We start from the raw sequence: 15,202 nt of genomic DNA, 5'->3' as shown, positions 1-15,202 counted from the left end.
CATTAGAAAATGCAAGAACCCTACGTGCCAATGGACTGAGAGAGAGGGCATGAAGAAATCCAATTCTGTTTAAATTATTTGCTACTAGTAGGACTCAGGGCTGAGTCTATGTCCGGAAGATACAATTACAGATACAAGCCAGAGCAAAGAAGCAGATGGACAGCAGTTGTTTTGCTGTTTGCAGGTGCCAAATGAGCTTTCTTTTCTGAACTGTAGCAGCAGTTGCATGTTCTTGAAAGCAGAAAGAGTTTGAAGCCTGGCTGCCTTGCTTAGACTCTACACAGGGATTTAGAGATGTGATGGGGTTTCTGAATGGAGACAAGATGAGGAAGAGAAAAATATTCCCAGGCTAAGGCAAGTATTGTCCTCATCCTTATGGCAATCACCAGGAGTATTTGCTGACACATGGGATGTAGCATTAGGAGACAGAGAGAGATCCCCACTAGGGCACAGTAGTTAGCTTCAGGTGATATATTTGCCATTTTCTCAGCTCTGTCACAGGTATTGTGTATCATTGTGTGTTTTGCAGCCCTATCTGTGAATAAAAATTCACCACCTCACAGCAGGGTTGTGATGATCAGTGCATTAAATGTTTTCTTGATGCTCTGATATTGGAGTGGAGCCAGGTAAGCAGACAGATCACAGTCTCTCTCAAGTTGGTGACAGCCAAATATTTTTCTTAGCTAAGGGCAGTATGGAAGAGTTGCTGGATCTCACTCCAGTCCCTGGTAGACATATCTGAAAGCTACCATTTTCTGATGCAAAAATGTCTTGGCAGAGAGGCCAAAGAATGGGTTGACCAAACGTGGCAAGCTCTCCTCTTAACTCTAGTATGTTATTCATTGCTCATTAACCAGTGCTATTGAGAATTTCACACCTATCTAAAAATGAAAAATTGCAGCACTGCTAGAAAGTAAAGAAATATTAAAATCTATTGTGAAAACAGAGAAGTTGAAGCACAGAGGGCTCAGGGCTTGCCAAGGTCACACAGGAAGTCTGTGGTTAATAAGAAGTAGAATCCAGGCCCTCAGTTTCTCAGTCTTTTTCTCTAGGCCTTAGCTATGTTGGGAAAAAAATGATTGTAGGTATGTCAGCAAAAGGTGCAATTATTTCCCCTGTAAATACTGCATCTGTGTACATGTGCAGGCATGTGCTTGTTGGGGGAGAGGGAGTGGGCAGAGCTCTCCAGGCACAGGGTGTTGGTCTACCAGCAAACTTTTCTAAATATAGGGAAGTCTTAATCTCAAGGCCACTTCTTCTCACTCACAGAAAATGGTCAGAGAGACAGTATGTTGGTAGAGTAACACTGAAGGAGGTTCCAGACCCTCAATAGTTTAATGTAATGAGACTTCATGTCATCCCGTTGATTCAGTTGCAGGATTGGAGCCTTCGGAGCAAGAGCTACCTCTAGCATTGGAGTCCACTCCACACCTCTATTAGTTTCGCAAAAGTAACTGTACTTGAGTTACCATGCTCCAAAACTGCTGCAAACGAGAGGAGGCAGACAGCACATTTAAACCAGTGGAACGTACATTGTTTTTGTGCACAGCTGTGAATTGTGCTGGGACCTGGAGTGGACAGGTGTGCTGGAATTGCATCATAACTGAGTGCAGTAAATGCCTATTAGCATCACCCCTACCAGATGTGTGAGGGGGAGAAGATAATAAATGGCTTAAGCAAACAGATACCCTGGATGGACTATCTGGTGGCAGAGCTGTGGTGCTACCCTACACCTCTACAAGAAGTGGACAGTGGAATGACCTTCAGAGAAGGGTAGTTGTGAAAGAGGCAGGGGTAACTCTGATGAATAAGTAGTTGTGAACCAAGCAATGGCAACACCACCAGGATGCAGTGAGGACAGTAGATGGCAATGCATTCCCTCCTGAAACACCGCATATATCCTCTGATGGTGCTGTGACATGGTGAATATAGGTTGCCACTATAATAAGCCTGCCTAGCTCACAGCCATGAGTCTACAAGTCCTCAATGGGGGAGCAGAGAGAAAACGATGTTAGAATCTCAGTGGTTGCGAAGGGGGACAAAGGCTTCAGTAGAATGAGATCTCCAATTGTCTTGGCCTCCATGCTGTCAAGAACCGTGTGAAAGCTGATGTTCAGCAGCCTGAGAACAACAAGGCATTTCCCTGTAGAAATCTTCAAACAGGGGGAGATGAGCTTACATCACAGCTCCATGCCCTCATCTTAAGCATCTGGAACGATGAGGAAATCCCCAATGCCTTCAGGGACACCATGACTGTGACGGTATTCAACCCAGGAGCCAGGTCTGACTGTGGAAATTATAAAGTGATCACCTTGCTCTCTGCCATAGGGAAGATTGCTGCAAAAGCCCTCCTAAACCGTTTCCTTCCGCTTGTGGAAGAGCTCCTCCTGGACTATCATTGTGGATTTAGGTCATCAAGTGGCACAAATGACATGATATTCACTGCTCCCCAGCTGCAGGAAAAATGCCAGAAATAACATAACCTATGCTATATGGCCTTCTTTGACCTCATTAAAGCCTTTCACTCCAAACCAAAATCAAAGCTACCCTGACCTCAAACATCGAGCTCCAGTACACTGATGATGCTGCAGTGTGTGCTTACTCAGAAGCAGACCTCCAGGCAGTCATCAGTGTCTTTAGCAAGGCATATAGGAAAATGGGACTGATGCTTAACAGTCAGAAGACTAAGGCCCTTCATCAACAAGCTCTTAGGGTGCCTATATATGAGCAGGGAGGCTGCTCTGATGTGCTGAAATTTTAATCGAGTCTGCTGAAGTGTGGCAACTACTGTGCTTCAATATGGTGGCAGGGGCACTTGTTGAACGAGCTTTAGATAAAGTGCACTCACCACCATTTTGAAGCATGGAGACACTGATACATGAGATGCTCCAGGCACTTTAATTAGAGTTGTCTGCAAAGCCACTCTAATTGAAGTGCCTCCCCCCTCCCCATTCCCAGAGCACGTGTATAAATGCCCTTAGTGAGGAGTCCCCAGCTTCGGTAAGTCAGATGCACCATGAGACTTGGAAGAACGTTGAGTATTTCCCATACCCCAGAAGCCATCTCTCACAGAAGGCCAAAGAAATCCAACATCGCCTCAAATGTCCAAATGTAGCCTTCAGATGCCAGAGGAAATGGGTGTTTGAAGATCACGACATCAAATTTGAAACCAAACTTATGATTTATCGAGCAGTAACGATCCCTACCTTCCTGTATGGAGCTGAGATGTGGAAAACATAGGAGGCACCTCAAATCGCTGGAAACGGACCATCAATGTTGCATATGGAAAACTCTTTGAATCCAGTGGGAAGACAAATACACCAACATTAGTGTCCTCTTGCAAGCAAATACCGTGAGCACCGGGGCAATGATCACCTGATATCAAGTTTGCTGGGGCAGCTAAGTCAGCTGGATGTCCGACTCCAGACTCCCAAAGCAAGTTTTATTCTCCCAGCTCAGTCAAGACATATGCTCAAGAAGAGGGTACAGAAAGTGTTTCAAGGATATCCTCGAGGCTAGCTTGAAAAAATGCAATGTTGACATCAACTCATGGGAGGCTATTGCCCAGGACCACCCGAAATGGAGCAAGAGTCTGCTGCAAGGATCTCAGTCCTTTGAAACCTCATGATGACAACAGAAGATGGAAAAGCAGGAATGGCAGAAAAAGCATGGCGCGGGCTGAATCAGGAATCCAGAGCTACCCAGCCCTCATGGAAACATGTGCCCAAATTGCAACAAAACCTGTTGATCCCAGACTGGCCTTGTCAGTCATCTTTGGACCCACAGATAAGACAATCAGGAAAGACAAATATCCTTGCCTGTGAAGGATTTCCAATGATGATGATGACCCTGGACTATGCTGCAGACTGACAGTGCCTACACCTACATAATATACCATTTTTCTTATATACCGCATGCCCCAAAATATAAAATGCATCTTGTTTCTGAAAGGCAGAAAGCAGGGAAAAAATAGCTTTCCTTGTAACAGGTAACTCAGTAGCAACAGCGAAGAGAGCGGAGCCTGCTCATAGTTCTGTTCCCTGTGGGTGAAGTGCAGATTTTATTTTCATTTTTGCCAGTACAGGTACAAATGGTTCTTACTACATTTCTTGCAGATAATATGCAGTACAATTCCCATCAGCTGTTTTGGGAGGGGGAAAGGGGGGGGGGGAAGGATGTGTTGTATGTGAGAATATAGGGTTCATCTGTGCAGTTTCACCCCTGATTTTTCCGGAGGTAATTCTGTTAGATTTACATCATGGATCAGTTTCTCATTTCCACCAAGGTAAAGGCTTATTACACTGGTGTAAATGCATCATGTGTCCTGCCCCTATGGCACTGAATCACTTTTGAGCAGGGATTATTTTGACTGGGAATTCCAAATGCCCTGGCCATTATTTCTACAAAGGCCTAAGACTGGGATGCCAAACTAGGTTTATTTATTCCTGGGGGAAATTTTGGTTGAAATCCTAGCCCCGTGGAAGTCAAATGGCATTTTGCTATCAGCTCAAATGGGTCAGGATTTTACTTTTTTGTGTTTTAATTAAATAATGCTCATCTATAACAGGCGGAGTTCTCCTTCATTTAACACACACGCTTTATTCAGGCTGTAGATTTATAGAGATGCTGATCATTATCAATTGCACAAATGTTTGCATTGATAGCTAATGAATTGCAAAACTATTTATGGCCTAGAATTAGAAATACCCAAAAAACTTTCTTTGATCAATCTGGCCCAAGGAAATAAATAAGGGAACTGGCATTAATTGCCATTTTTGTTGGCAGTCTTAGCAGATAGGCTGGGAGCTAAAAAGGCCAGAGACTAACTTCTCTTTTTGCCCCTGGAGTTGATTCCTGCCTAGTGAGGTCCAGGTACTTTGGCAAGATATTTTCACATGACATTTTGTGCTGTTCCTCTTTTCTCTTTGGGTCTTTAAGGACATAAATATCTGCTCTAGAAATCTCCACTCCCCTTTCTGTATGAACTTGCTTCTATGCCACCAACTCAGGACTTTCACAGATAAATTCCAATCTGCTGAATTTAAATTTCTCAGCTCGTACCTCTCCTACCCACAGTAATTCATAGGTGGTTTGTATATGAAATGGCTTGATTTGCTTTCTCAAATTCAGCCGCCTCTGAAACAGCTGCCTCATTCAACAGCGCAGATCTTTTTGGGACAAACCACCTTTGTACAAATGTTCCTCAATGTCCATAGGGTTGGAGCATTTTCATCACAAAATGTTCTGGTTTCTGCTTTGTTATTGGTTTTAGTTTTATGACTTGTATGAGTCATGGGCTACAACCCCATTACCGTAGGTGCTGTCCAGATACAGAACAAAAGGAAGTTCCCAACTGTGAATAAGAAACCAGCTCTTGTAGGCCTCTGGCCAACAACCAGGGAGTGTTTTGATCTTATGCTCTGAGCCAGCGAATTACATGGTAGTCACAGGAAGTGAACAGAGCCTCATACCAATGAAGGAAAACAAAAACTCAATGTGGATTGTTAAACCTGGACAGTTTTCTAGAATCTGGGCCTGGTCCAGAAACCAGTACAACAATGTAAAAACTTCCACATGCTTTGGCTGGTTATTAGATTGAATCACTTATCAGTGCCCTTGTTACTTAAACCCCCTACCTACCTCCTCCTCCTCTTCTTAAAATGGGATGCAATGTTAGACCTGTGCTGATACTTTTTCTTGCTAATGCACCTTGGAAGTTACAAGACATCACTAAAACTTTGTGGGCACTTGCTCTTCATTATGAAGGAATAACAAATCCCTTGATGGATGGTGACAGTTCTAGTCTTCTGTGCAGCAGGAGATCAGGTTCTGTCTTCCTGGCAGTGCCAAGCAGGGTTATTGCTCTTACAATTTTATTTCAAGTCTCACAATATTTAATGTGTTTCATAAAGCCCCAGCTCTTGGAGGCATATGATTAGAAGTAAGCTTCAGCTTTCATTAAAGGAATATGTTTCTAAATCCTAATGGTTGAAGAGAAAGACTTGAAAGTATGATGTGAGGGTTTCTTAAAGGCTCAGAAACTGGAAGGTGAATGAAAGCAACCCACAGTTATTTTCATTTTTAATCTCAACATTTTTCAGGGGCCTGCCTCCTGATTTTTTTAATATTGTGAAGATGCATGCCACCTCCCCATACACTGGCATTGATACTCATGGCATCGATACTTATGGCATTGATAGCACTTGCTGACACAGCACAGTAACATTAGGGAGGCATGCAAGTTCACTTATCTTCAGAGCTTCTTTTGCATCCCTTGGGCATGTCTACATGAGACATTTACCATGGAGCTGACTAATTAGCTCCACAGTAAATGTCTCAGCATCTACATGTGTGCCTCTATTAGGGTGCAGGAAACCAATAAACTCTGCAGCAAGGTAGAAAGGTAGATATAAGTACTATCCTGCTGCAGAGGTTTTTTTGTGCACAGCAGTGCATGTGTAGACACTGACCCAACTGGATGGGGCACAAAGGTGCTTTGGAGAGAGGGTTGTCTTTCAGCTAGCCCCACACTGAGGTACCGTCATGACCCAGTCAGTCTCTCCACAGCACACTGAGCTCTGCTGGAGCACTGTCAGCCTGACCTCCGGGCCCCCTGCCAGCCGAGACTGCTCCGACCCGGCTCAGTGTGCTGCGATATGGGTGCACATGTAAACAGCGCACCTGGGAGCAATACACTCCAAAGCAATAAGCTTCAGAGTTTATTGCTGAGCATTAATGGCATGGGTAGATGCACCCCTCTTGAGAAGAAGATGGAAACAGGGACCTGATAGGCAGCCAGATCTGGTAAATGCAGAATAAATCAGAGTCTGGAAAACACTGCTCTATTCAGTAACTCACTCCCACTTCCCTGCATTCTAAAACATAGTCTCAGTGTGTCAGTAGCAGGCTAAATGTGAATATAACATCTGCCTACTGAAGCCCTGAGCTATAGCGCTTCCTGGCCTCCAACAACTACAAAAATAAACCAATGCAAACAGATGTACAATGTAACAGGAGATACCTAGGAATCTGCAGTTTGGTTCATCCTCCTGAATATTCAAGGGTCCCAAAAGCATTTTGTGACATGCCAAGAGATTTCTGAGCCTTGTTGCGAATGGCATGCTCAGAAAGGAATTTCCTCCATCTTCTGCCTGCTAGGTTGTTTTTCCCCTTCCTAAACAGAGTGAAGGAGCACCGCCTACTTGCTGCTATTTTTTTAAAAAAGAAAAGCATTTATTGAAAAACTGGAAGGACTCCATGCATGACAGAAGCTTTTGAAATTCTGACCCATGAGAGGAGAGGTTAAGGGAAATGAACAGGGACAGCCTGCAGCAGAAGATGGCTAAGGGGAGAGGAGAGAAATGCCTATAAATAAACACAAGGAAGCAACAAGAAAAGGCGGGTGGCTTGTTTCATTCTCCTAAGTCAATGAGAACTGAATGGGAGAGAACAGCCTTACAGGGAAATTAGTGTGCTGTAAAATAACAGCAGCTTAGAATTTTTGCAAAGCACTGAACAAACAGGTACAAGGCAAACTCCCCCAAACCTTGGCTTGGATCATTGTGGAGGGCATCCTAAACCACCTGGACATTTTTTTGGTTCAGGGCCAATTCAGAACCTTGCCTCAGTTTTCCAAAGAAGATTGCATTTAAGGAGCAAGCTAGAGGATGTCTGAGTTGCAATCAGAAGTATGATTGCAGAGTTCACACATGTGGGCTACCAAGAGCAGTGAGTGTATGCACTGCAGCACGGCTTTGTATGCCAGACTCTCCAGGGCCTGTGGTACCCCATCTGGCTTCCAGCTCTTGCACAAATCACATTACTCTATGCCTCAGTTACCCTTTTGTTAAATGTGGTCAATTATCTGCCTCTTTCTCCCATCTCTGGGGCAACTTGCCTGTGAGCTTGTGGAGACAGGAGGGATTTCTCATTATGTGGTTGTCCACGGCCCAGCGTGTAGATGCGATGATAATACACATACAAATAAAGGGGCAGGTGAAATCCCATGAGATTATTTGTAATCACCCCCAGCTTCCCCAGAGTTTGGGTAGCACTTTATCCCCTCGTACACTTCATGAGTGCAAGATGGGACCCTTTGCTAGCCCCTGGGTAAGATGTAGGCCTCAATCATGTCCAGCTAAGGTCTCTTTAATGAGACATTGCCTAAGCCAAAAGCCGAGTAGCCTGCTGCTAGTCAGACATTCATCAACTGAAATGAGGAGAGATTAAGGTAAGCACTTTTTAGTTGCACAGTTTGTTAAACTCTGGGAGTTGACTGGTGCCACTGTGCTTTCCACTCCTGCGGTGGTATCTGAATTGCCTAATGGGTTTCACAATGAAGAGAACGCTATTACAAGACAGACCACGAGCACAACCTGTTTTGCTGAGCGTGGAGCTTTGAAAGGATAATTCAAAGAAACGTCGTAGGGAACATTTTGCCTCGTAGGTGACAGGATGACCCACGTGCCATGTATTTGACGGCATGTCTCATAATAACAACTTGCCAAGTCTTCTGAGATTCTTATCTGCTAGGAGCTAAAACCTGCTCTGAAATCCCCTAGAGGCAATGGAAAGTTTCCAGGTGATTGAGATAAACTTTGGCAAAGGCCCTTTTGATCAAGTATGGTTTGAAATGACAGTCAAGCCGCGGACCTTCATTGTCACATTGATGTTGTACTTTGCCCCGTGTAGGCCAGGTGCCCTTTTGAAGCCAGCTTTGTCCTATTGCTGGGGCCCTGCATTTCCTTGAAATAAGTTTGTGCAATAATTGGGAACATTCTTCAGTCCCTATTAGCCAGCCCCCTTACCTGTGCATCTTGAAAGTCCTTATGTTTCCATACTGGTTCAGTGCTGGAGCCATCCTCATCCCTGTGAGCCCAGAGCCATTGTGAAATCAATGCAACCCTAAACAGACTTAGGGCATCCTTCATCAATCTCTAGTAGGCCTGAGATGAGGAAGAGCTACAAAATTATAGGGTGTTCCAGTGTATCAGAGGCTCTATAGTCACAAGGCATAAGGAAAAGGGGACATGAGGTGTGACACAGTGTTTTCATATAGGTCACAGGCAAAAGCATCACATTGCACAAGAAGTAACATTGTGAAATCCCTTCCAGAAAGGCAGGAGAATGGTAAAATGGCATAGTTCAGCATCTTATAGATTCATAGATTCATAGATGTTAGGATCGGAAGGGACCTCAGTAGATCATCGAGTCCGACCCCCTGCATAAGCAGGAAAGAGTGCTGGGTCTAGATGACCCCAGCTAGATACTCATCTAACCTCCTCTTGAAGACCCCCAGGGTAGGGGAGAGCACCACCTCCCTTGGGAGCCCGTTCCAGACCTTGGCCACTCGAACTGTGAAGAAGTTCTTCCTAAAGTCCAGTCTAAATCTGCTCTCTGCTAGCTTGTGGCCATTGTTTCTTGTAACCCCGAGGGGTGCCTTGTTGAATAAATACTCACCAATTCCCTTTTGTGCCCCCGTGATGAACTTATAGGCAGCCACAAGGTCGCCTCTCAACCTTCTCTTGCGGAGGCTGAAAAGGTCCATTTTCTCTAGTCTCTCCTCGTAGGGCTTGGTCTGCAGGCCCTTGACCATACGAGTTGCCCTTCTCTGGACCCTCTCCAGGTTATCCGCATCCTTCTTGAAGTGCGGCGCCCAGAATTGCACGCAGTACTCCAACTGCGGTCTGACCAGCGCCCGATAGAGGGGAAGTATCACCTCCCTGGACCTATTCGTCATGCATCTGCTGATGCACGATAAAGTGCCATTGGCTTTTCTGATGGCTTCGTCACACTGCTGGCTCATGTTCATCTTGGAGTCGACTAGGACTCCAAGATCCCTTTCCACCTCTGTGCCACCCAGTAGGTCATTCCCTAGGCTGTAGGTGTGCTGGACATTTTTCCTCCCTAGGTGCAGCACTTTGCATTTCTCCTTGTTGAACTGCATCCCGTTGTTTTCTGCCCACTTGTCCAACCTATCCAGGTCTGCCTGCAGCTGTTCCCTGCCCTCCAGCGTGTCCACTTCTCCCCATAGCTTTGTGTCATCTGCAAACTTGGACAGAGTACATTTCACTCCCTCGTCCAAGTCGCTGATGAAGACATTAAAGAGTATCGGTCCAAGGACCGAGCCCTGCGGGACCCCACTGCCCACACCCTTCCAGGTCGAAACCGACCCATCCACCACGACCCTTTGGGTGCGACCCTCTAGCCAATTCGCCACCCACCGGACTGTGCAGTCATCCACATCACAGCCTCTTAGCTTGTTCACCAGTATGGGGTGGGATACCGTATCAAAGGCCTTCCTGAAGTCTAAGTATACGACATCCACCCCTCCTCCTGTGTCCAGGCTTTTCGTAACCTGGTCATAGAAAGAGACTAGATTGGTCAGGCACGATCTGCCCGCCACAAACCCATGCTGGTTTCCCCTCAGCATAATTTGCCCTGCCGGGCTCTCACAAATGTGAGCCTTGATAATTTTTTCAAAGACTTTACCAAGGATGGAGGTGAGACTGACCGGCCTATAGTTGCCCGGGTCCTCCTTCCTCCCCTTTTTGAAAATGGGGACCACGTTAGCCCTTTTCCAGTCCTCTGGGACTTGGCCCGTGCGCCACGAGCGTTCGAATATTCCTGCCAGTGGCTCTGCAATGATGTCGGCCAGTGCCTTCAGCACCCTCGGATGGAGCCCATCCGGGCCTGCCGACTTAAAGGCATCCAGTTCTTCCAAATGACTCTGCACCATCTCAGGGTCTACACATGGAAGTCCGGCACCTTGCTGCTGCCTCTCTACAACCCCAGTGAGAGACTTGTCGTGCCCCTCACTTAGGAACACTGAGGCAAAGAACTCGTTGAGGAGTTCAGCCTTGTCCCCCCTGTCCGTCACCAATTGTTTCTGCCCATTTAGCAGTGGTCCTATTCCTCCCTGGGCCTTCCTTTTACTCCCAATATATCTATAAAACAATTTCTTGTTGTCTTTTACTTGGGTTGCCATCCTCAGCTCCATGGTAGCTTTGGCCTGCCTAACTGCCTCCCTACAAGCACGAGCAGAGGAGGTATATTCATCTTTAGTGATCTCACCCTGTTTCCACTTTTTATGTGCTCCCCTTTTGGCCCTTAGGCTGCCCTGGATTTCTCTGGTCAGCCAGGGAAGCCTCCTGGCCCCTTTCCCTTTTTTGCCTCGCTCGGGGATCGTCTTGCTTTGTGCCCGAAGGATCGTTTCCTTTAGGCACAGCCACCTTTCTTGGGCTCCCATCACTTCAAAACTCCTACTCTGCAGTGCTTCCTTGATTAATCGCCTGAGTTCATTGAGATCAGCTTTCCTAAAGTCTAGCACTTTCACCCTACTAGTTACCTTACCCACTCGCTGTCTTATGTTGAATTCTATTATTAGGTGATCACTGTCTCCCAAATGGCTACCGATCTGGAGGTCCCCTATCATGTCATCCCCTGTTGCCAATACCAGATCCAGTATGGCATTCCCCCTAGTGGGACCATGCACCTCCTGTGTCAGGTGGAGGTCCTGTACACAGGTTAGAAACCTGCGTGAGCGATGGGACCGTGCTGTCTGCGTCTCCCAGCAGATGTCCGGGTAGTTTAGGTCCCCCATGACTACCGCCTCTTTAGCTTTTATGGTCTCCGAGAGTTGCCTCAGGAGCCCCGCATCTATTTCTTCCCCTTGGTGTAGGGGTCTGTAGCAGACCCCTACCACCAAATCCCTTTCTCCCTGTCCCCCATGTAACCTAACCCACAATCCTTCTACTTCCTCAACCTCGGATTCTGTCTTGATGAGGGTTGATGTATATTGCTCACTGACATAAAGTGCAACCCCCCCCCCCTTTCTTCCCCGACCTGTCCTTTCTATTCAATCTATAGCCCTCAATGGAATGAATGATGGTGCTTCTGTCCTCGAAAACCCCCCTGATCTGGTCCAGGCTGGTAGGGACTGAACTCAGTTATTCTCAGGCACAGGACAGACTATCACATACCCCACTACAATTCACATTGGATTTATATACCACACTACATTACATCAGGACCAATGGATAGAAAAGCAGCTATTCTGAGGAGTTGTCTACTGCATGCAGGCTACTACTGTGCCCTGCCACTAGTTGGAAGGGGAGAAGGTAGCAGCTTATTTGCCTTTTACAAACAGCTACCACAGAATGGGAACAAAAAGGAAATCTTGAAACCAATGTAACTGAGGGCCTTGTTATACCTGATGCTGTGAGCCACACAAATGGTGATCGGTATTAGTGCTACCTTGGAGTTTGGAGCAGTCACACTCTTAGGGTGCCTACAGGCACTTAGGTCTGGGACAGACATTTCTTAAACTTTTTTTGACCTATATCAGTTGAGTCTGATACTACATTCAACTAGATTTATCTGAAACCGGTTTCAGCCATTTTGAAACTGGTTTATGTGCACTGCATTTAAGTTCTGTTCCAGGTTTAAACAAGCTTCTGATCACTTAAACTCGTTTATGTGTAACTCCTGTCCTTAGCCTTATGGGCCCCACTCTAACTCATGGCAGAGTCCCTCCCTGCCTCCCCCCAAACCCAACAGATGTTTGCTTGTTGGGTCGCGGGTGCTCAAACCTACTACCTGCACCAGCCCTGGGGCATTGGGGGGAACCTGGCCAGGAATGCAAGGTGAGGTGGGGCTCTCTTCCCCACCTGCCACTCAAGTCTCTTGACAGCAGCAGCACGCATGTGCCAGCTGGGCTTTGCCATGGCTGGACAAGGGTGGTGGGGTGGAATGGAGCCCCCTCACCTCGCGAACCTGGCCTGGCTCCCCACAGTACCCCAGCTGGGGTATCTGGGGGGAGGTGGGGGCAAGAGGGGTCCATTCTACATCCCCTGCCCAAGCTCTGGCAAAGGCCAGCTAGCAGCTACATGCTGCCCTCTCCCCCTCCCTCCACCACCAACAGCCCTGCAAAGGCACAAAGGAACCTGAACACAAGTTCCCTAAGGCGCTGTGCTCTATAGTGCCTTCAACTAATAGCTGATTTACTGAGGGTTATTTTTTTGTGGGATCTGCCATCTTAAAAGTGCTCTGCACCTGTGAATGTATGTTACATCACAGCTGTAGAGCACTTTCAGGGGCCAGATCACATGAAAAATGTAATGTATGTAAGCACCCTTAGTCAGGAAGCCTTCTCTGACTGCCCCCCACCTGCACAGCTGTCATGGCACTGGAGGCCTGGTGAGCAGAGGCAGGACTAGGAGCTGTAGCCGTGAGTTGCCACTAGAAGGCTGGTGAGCCAGGACATCCCTGTTTTACAGGCAGGGGTGTGAGAGATTTTGGGATACTGGAGAACTTCAGTTTGGGCAGCACAGCTGTGGGAAGGGGCCATACCTTAAAGGAACAGGATCTGGATAGTGCAGATCAGAGATAATCTTGCCCTGGAGTGGCATAAATTGGAGCTGCAGAACAAGATCGTCAAAACACTTTAAGGTGTTAGCCGGCAAACAATCCAGGGATTAAGAGCTCTGGGAGCCACCCAAAATGACCATATAACAAGGCCCTTCCACTGCTAAATTATTACCCCCAATTTTCCACCAGCTTGGGTAATTAACTTGGTTTAGGGATATGAAAAATAGGTACGCTTCTCTTTTATATCATTATATTGCTTGCCCATGCTGTATCTACTCTAGTAAAACAGCAGGCATTAGTTTCCAGGACTGTCAAGCAGACACCTATCAACTACTCCATTTAAGTTTTGAGCTCACTGGTTCTTCCTTCCCATGAGAGGGCCATCCTCCAGTAGCATGAGTAGTCTCTGCACGTCCCCTTGGGGTTCAGACAGGCCAATACCTATCAGCATCAGGAAATGTTCTCCTAAGGAGAGATAAAAGTGTTTGCCATGAGAAAATATGTTGGAGCGAGGAGTTGTTGACCAAGACAAAATCCTTCCCCATATTCTGCCTCAGCTTCACCACCACTCCTAAGCCAGGAAAACAAAAGCAGTAGCTGATATTCTGATGCTGCTAACTCCTCTTGTGCAGTTATTTCATCATGGAGGTTAAAAAAAAGTGTATATACTGAGATCCTGCATTCTCCTTTTGGGGAAGCTGCTGTATTTTGTGGGATTTTTTTTTTTTACACATTGCTTATAAATTCTTGTACTTCCCCTCATCAGAGGAACATTTTCTTTTTTTATTACATGCCAGGATTTTTCTGTACTGGAAGCTGACGGCTTCTCATGTTTTGTTGCATTAACTGGACTATAGGGACATGAGTAGATATACTTAATGTTCAGGGTAGGTGTCCAGAAAAAAATCAAAAAGCTTCAATAAATGGAAACTCAAACAGCCCCACTTGTCTTTTCCAACTGTAAAGGAATTAGGTTCAGGAAAGGTGAAGCAACATATTTTGTTCCTTTTTAAAAACAAGTGTCTGCTATCTAAGCAAAGCAACTGCAAGAATCTCTAATCACTCCCAGCTTTGGAGAAAAAGCCTCTGGCCCTGCTGTGAGTGCTGCTAGTAATGAACACGTTTCTATAGCATGGGTTATTGCTAGCAGAGAGAAGGAGAATGGAGGGCGGTTGCATCCTTCTCCGGTGTAACCGCTGCTCTGCGAGCTATGCCAGTGGGTACAGCTAGAGATGATCGGAGTCAGAATTTTCAACTGATCATCCATGAAGTCTGATATCCTGCTTCTCAAGCTAAAACCCCAATCTGCTTAGTCTGGTCAAACTCCACTATCCACATGGGAATCTAGGTATAGGGAGATGTGGTAATGGTCACTAATTAATACTTAAGTGGAAAACAGATGCCCTCCAATGAAATAGGACTCACTCCTCCATGGAGATTCAGCCCAAAACCTATGCACAACCTAAATCTCTCTAGTCCCAGGCTTGTATCCAATTACAGGGCCATCGTGCCCTCCAGTAATATGTAGATCACACCTGCATGTGTCTACTATTTCCTATGGAGCATTATCTGCCCTTTCTGCTTCTTCACTAACCTCTGTACTTGTTTTTTGATGCTGAGTGGAAATTTCAAAGGAACCTGGGGAATCAGGGCTGTAGATACATACAGGAATTCAGTGCCCATTCTTCCCCGTGCATTATGTAGGAGTGAAATTTGAGGCTTTAAGTCTAGTGCTCTTCCTTGTGGGCCTGAGCATAACACAGATGCCGTGGGGTGCACTTCACATGGGGTGCATTATGCTAGTCATTAGCCATGAGTTATCAACACTAACACT

This window comes from Alligator mississippiensis, chromosome 16, assembly GCF_030867095.1.
Source record: "Alligator mississippiensis isolate rAllMis1 chromosome 16, rAllMis1, whole genome shotgun sequence".
NCBI lineage: Eukaryota > Metazoa > Chordata > Crocodylia > Alligatoridae > Alligator > Alligator mississippiensis.
This window is presented reverse-complemented; position numbering follows the sequence as displayed.